Genomic DNA, 6,048 nt, shown 5'->3' on the forward strand with positions numbered 1-6,048 from the left:
AATCTAAAAAATTCAAGGCTCCATCCAGTTTGTGGTGTGAGTACTCGATGCTTAAGAGTACATTATTCATAAATGAAAATATCGACATATCAAAGTATCCCAAATTACGTGCGTTTTTTAAAAGAAAAAATGATGGATACAGGCCGAAAAAGGCATCTGTGTTCACAAGAGCAGAGATACATTTATTTCTTGAAGGCGCTCCGGATGATATGTACTTACTTATGAAGGTATGCTAAACTTTTAATTGTAATCTCGCCTAAATCAAATATTTTAGGTAGTCATGATTATGGGAATTGCTGGGGCATGTCGTGGCCAGGAGTTGTGCGAAATGAAATTAACGGATGTGGAGGAAACAGACGAAATAATTTTTGTTAAAATACCAAATTCGAAAAATGGAATGCCGCGTACCTTTACAATTACGGCCTGTAGAGAAAATAAAGTTCGCTATTTGCAAATTGTCAAAAAATATATCAATATTAGATCCAAAATTGTAAATGTACGTTTTTTCATGCGTTATCAGGGAGGGAGATGTGTTAATCAACCCGTCGGCAAAAATAAAATCGCTGAAATCCCCTGTAAGAAAGCAACATATTTGAATTTAGACAACCCTAAAGCCCATACAGGCCATTCGTTCAGAAGAACCTCGACAACTTTGTTAGCAAATACACACTAAAGAGACTTGGAGGTGGAAGTCCGGTAGTATTGCGGAAACCTACGTTGCTGAGTCTGTTGCTAATAAAGAAGCGATTGCTAATAAAGTTTTATATGATAATCAGGGTACAAATTCTACTGAAGCCTCCTCGGCGATGATAGTGTCAAATGAAACCACGGAACTACATTTTGCTGATAAAAATGGTGATAACAACATTGAAGTATCCTCGGCGATGATAGTGTCAAATGAAACTACGGAACTAATTGTTGCGGATAAAGAAGGTGATAATAACATTGAATTATCAAAAAATGTACTAGGTAAATAAATATTCCAATTTTGTTAACAATGTTAGTAATTGTACAAACTGTAACATTACCATAAATATAAATTAACAGAGCACGTGTCCTAATGCACTTTTTTTCCTAAGGGACATAACTAAATCACTTACGTCCCGTCGTCATTAACAACCGTAATCATTTCGTAAAACGAACTTGCGTCCATGAAAACCATGTATTAATGGTATGATTACGATAGGGGGAGTAGGAAAATGTTTATTAATTTTATTTCAATAAATCTGCGGTAAACAAATTTGCACTAAAATAGAAAATATTTTCTATCCTAACACTGATTGTTGTTGAATCCATTTTCAATAACCGTCAGTTGTTTACGTAACTTTCTACACTGTAAGAAAGCCGTAAACAATTAAATTTTCACCGCTTAATCCAAATATATTTTTTATTGTACCTACACCCGTTATTTTATGTATATTTCCTACCAAAATATTATTCTATGAATTTATGGAATATCGCATACAACACATTATAAGACTGCTAAATTCTTGTGCCAGGACTATTGACCTGCGTGTCCGCTGCTGCAATCAATAATGGTTGGTCGACTTAACTTAGAAAATACCATTTAATAAAATATATTTTTATTTGTTAGTATAAAAATAATATACGTTAAAGTGATAATAATACGATAGTATGAACTAACTTCACAAAATATTTTTAAATAATCTGTTTTTATACTTTTCTAGAACGTTCCGTTATACACGAGCACTAATTCATAAATTTTTCCTTGTGCAAACCTATCGATTCTGGTCGCTAGGCACAATCCAAACAAACCATAAATTTGGGCCAACTCGCAAGAGAAAGCTTATTTGTCATAACACAGGTTAATTTTTGATTTTGTTAGGAAAATTATGAGTAGTTCTCTCCAATAACATCATAAGATAAAAAAATTGGTCTAAGATTACTTCGACCAATCTTCGACAGAACTCCCCTCGCTTTTAAACTGCAGTCCAACAAATTCCGCTTCTTTGAAAAACTATAAAAGTGTTTGTTTTCTGATAACATTTATATATTAAAAATCAGTGGTATAATGACACTTCGAATCACCTTCGTCGCGGGGGCGCAAATTACAGGGAGGTGCCGTCCGCAGACATACGAATAATATGAAATATATTCAAAGCAAATAACCAACGGAAAAGAGTGTATCATTATCAGTTAAGCATATACAAACTTCGATTGTTTATGTTGATACATCGAAAGAATGTCACGTAGAAATTTATTTAATTTGCATCACTTCTCTCCTCAAAACAAAGTCCTAAAATTATTAATTAAGCCACAATGGAACAATGTTTTGAACATTATTATAATTATTATTATAATTCTTATTTGATCATAATTAAATGAAGACGTAGGTACTTTCACATTTTCTAGAAAATAAGGTTCTTAATTTGATCAATAAAAAATTAGTTAAAGCCTATAAGGCCATTGTCAACGCCTTTGGTCATCTATTTGCTGGTGTATTTAGTTCTAGTGATCATTTATGTGGTCAGTATTGTGATAATGATAATTTTCGTTGTGAATTCTATGATAAAAGCGCTGCTCATCTTTGCAATTTAAATCTAGCTGTGAATCTTCTTCTGTTCTACATCCTTTTAAAATAAATGAGTCTGATGTTGGTGCTTTTAAGGCCGTTAAAAGAATTAGGACTAATAATAATTCAAGTCTTGACCGTGTTCTGACTGTATTACATAGTTGTTTCTTAATACCTCTTCTTCATATTTTTAATTTAATCCTAAAAACATCTGCATATCCCAGTAGCTGGTTAGTATCGAGTCTGTCCAGTTTTTAAAAATGGCGATAAGTTTGATATTAATAATAATTACAGACCTATAGCTATATTATCAAACTTTGCTAAATTGTTTGAAAGTATCTTATCCAATGTCATATATGCACATATATAGTCAGGATCACGAAGCAATGCGTACACGTCACGGACTCTGTATGACGTCATGCGCCTACCACGTTTATCATACAAATGAATCGGTTTGAAAACTGTCAACAAACATGTCGGCTTGTTATTGTTTTGGTTTGTTCTATTTATGATTATAGCATGATAAGACCGTTAGTGTGAAGCAACAGTTAAGAAATAAGCTACACTTGCAGTGTTTCAGCACACAAGGGCATGCTGCAGGCTGCATAGACGCTATAAATTACAAACTCAGGCACAGGAAAGATCATGACTGTAACCCCTTTCACGTGTTCCTAGTCACTGAAGCCTGCCACTCACGTTCCAACGCCGCGGTGCTATTGTGTAGGATATGACGAAATTGAAGTGTTTTTGAACGTCTGTGTATGCGACAAGCAAATCGGTTGGATGTGGACGGTTGGTGAACAAGTCTGTCTGCAGTAGTACAATCGTGTTGTATTGGATGGAAATTTGATCGTGTGGACAGTGTACGTTATACAAACCGTGAAAGCAGCTATAAAAGTCCATTTTCTTCAGACATGTTGCCACTACGATCGCAAAATTTTAACTGCAAGGTCGTAACGTGTGTGTACTGCTGCTTGTTAGCAGAATTGTACAGCAGTTGTATCCAATACAATCGTACCCCGGCGTTGGAACGTGAATGACTGGCTTTAAGAACATTCATTTTTGCATTGACTGCTGGTAAAAACTGCTGACAACTGGGTGTTAAACACATACTTGGAGGGTGGTACAAGGCTTCATACTGTACTTAAAGCTACCAACGAGAATGTCAACATACGTCTCAAACAGACAGCATTGAACAGTTGTGACAGGCTTCAAGTTAGAGAAATACGCTTACCGTCTTCAATGCCACAATGGCCACGTCACATCTACAGAATAAGTTACTTTATTGACATGGAATAGATACAAAAGTAAACTATAAATAATAATAAGTATTCATGTTGCACAACGTCTTCATCTGACCAGTGATCTGTATATTTGGCCAGTGAAGTGATAGTGTGATTATAAAAGACATCAGCAGAACATGTCGCTAGTACAATCAATTAGGATGGTAATGGAAAATAACCTACATGTTACAGTGGCTGAATGCCCTCTGCAGTATTAGAATCTTCACTGTCATAATCACTAAAACTATAATCTGAATCTTCGTTAATGTCGATTATAAGCGGCGCAATCTCTTCACGGTCAAATACTAATTCCCGTTCCCACCACTCCCGTGTTATTTTATTCATATGGTCAACAGTATTTTTCCACATTGTGGGCGTGACATGTGCTAACGCTTCTTTCCACATTCCCACGGAATTTTTTTGACCATAACCATCATGCCCAATGTGTTTGGAATAAAAATTTGTAGTAATTCCCAAATATTTTCTATAGGGTTAAACATACAATGATATGGCGGCAATCGCAATAGTCTATGGCCATTCTGTTGGCCCAATTCATGGCAACATACGTTCTTGGATGTTTATTTCTGAAAAACATGATATTTTAAATGAAACGATAGAGAATAGTATATGCATTACTGTGCAACCAAATGATGAAGTTCCGTTTTTAACAGCTGTGGATCTGAACTTATGTCATGTTGTTAAAGCCATTCACGAATTTCTGCTTTTTTCCATGAACCATTGGGACATTTGTTTGCAAGGGTACTGTGATAGCTTACATTGTCTATAATAATCAGTGATGGTTCTTCAAGATTCATGAGTAACTGAAATCACTTGAGAAAATTCTGTTGATTCATTTCGCCATGATAGTCTGGATTTTTGGTATTAGAAGAAAATACCAGAGCTGCTTCATCAATAAATCCATTGCTTGTACCTACATGTAATACAATATATCTAAAATATAGTGAGAAGAATAAATAACCAACGTGAAACTGACACATTACTAACTTTTGCCTTCTATTTTGAACGTCCTGATACTTTTGACACTATCGTCTTGCCATGGACCTAACTACCGAACCATTTTCAAATATCCATGTTTCATCAAGATCACATGGCAAAGGATTTGGGTTCTGCTGATTGTCCATGTATTCACGTAAGAATTTGGTTCTTGCATGAATAACATGTAATTCCATAAGACGCTTCGTACACTTGTTGGAGAATAACGAAACCCAATAGAGAATATAAAATTCTTCCTAACGAGCTCAGAGAAACTTCAAATATATGTTTCTCCTTCAAGCAATCAAGTAATGACGATCGTGTAACATGTATTTCTGTAAAATAATCGTTAGTATCTATAAGGCGTGCGCATCAAATTCATACTTTTTTCGACCATTCCATATAAGCATTCTCGAATAGCACACTGCTCCGAAGTGCTAATATCACACACTTGCTTTGTTCGGGGGTCTCTATTTCTTGGGAGAATGTACAGCTTCTGCGGTTTTTATTTGTTGTACCATGGAGTTCACTGTTCGCACACATACACCCAGAGCAGCAGCAACCCTCTGTACAATGTGACTGCATTAGTAATTGTAATAAAATACACCTACTTACGTCTTGAACAGCTGTTAGTGGTAAAAGAGGTCCCCCGCTATCGCGTTCTTTAGCAAAATAGTCCACTAAATTAGCGACCATTTGCTTTGCATCTTTGTGCAAGGGCTTCGGCATGGTGGAATGTTTACGTTCAAGCAAGCGACACGTACCACGGTATACGACAGTTAATTTGGAGTTCTAAAAAGAACTGTTATAGTTCTGAAAAGAACTGATACGATTACACGAGCAGAAAAGTAGAAAAACGCGAAAAATCAAACAATACCTAACACAACATAACCAAAGTTGACACCAATGACACTTGTGAAATCGATAAAACTTTAGCATATGTTTCGCTATCAGTCGTACCAATATAATTTCCCCCAAATTGATTGATTTTGATCCGTATTGCCACGTATTGCGGCGCGTATTTTTGATTTAGTGTTGGTAACGGATCTACGTCATCCATGACGTGTACGCATTGCTTCGTGATCCTGAGTATAGCGTAGTTGCCCCTGTAATGGACACCCAAGAAAAAATTTGAAATTCAAATATTTTTATTATTATTAATAATTGGTCAAAATCAATTTGTGGCACATCAGAGGAAAGCTTATTTAATGCTCTTTCTAACAGTCTGTAGCCAAATTA

The 6,048-nt window shown here is 35.6% G+C and overlaps 1 long non-coding RNA gene across 1 annotated transcript; it reads right to left on the reverse strand.

Annotated features, from left to right (window-relative positions):
- Positions 1 to 5,024: 5,024 nt before the first annotated feature.
- On the reverse strand, positions 5,025 to 5,675 carry LOC135127394 (uncharacterized). Its single transcript, XR_010280206.1, has 3 exons — positions 5,425 to 5,675; positions 5,194 to 5,375; positions 5,025 to 5,144 (listed from the first exon to the last, which is right to left on the reverse strand). It is a non-coding gene; the product is annotated as an uncharacterized LOC135127394 (long non-coding RNA).
- Between the last annotated feature and the right edge of the window lie 373 nt (positions 5,676 to 6,048).

The sequence above is a fragment of the Zophobas morio genome, unplaced genomic scaffold, assembly GCF_036711695.1.
Source record: "Zophobas morio isolate AGI-343-1 ecotype UQ-CSIRO unplaced genomic scaffold, CSIRO_AGI_Zmor_V1 ptg000011l, whole genome shotgun sequence".
NCBI lineage: Eukaryota > Metazoa > Arthropoda > Insecta > Coleoptera > Tenebrionidae > Zophobas > Zophobas morio.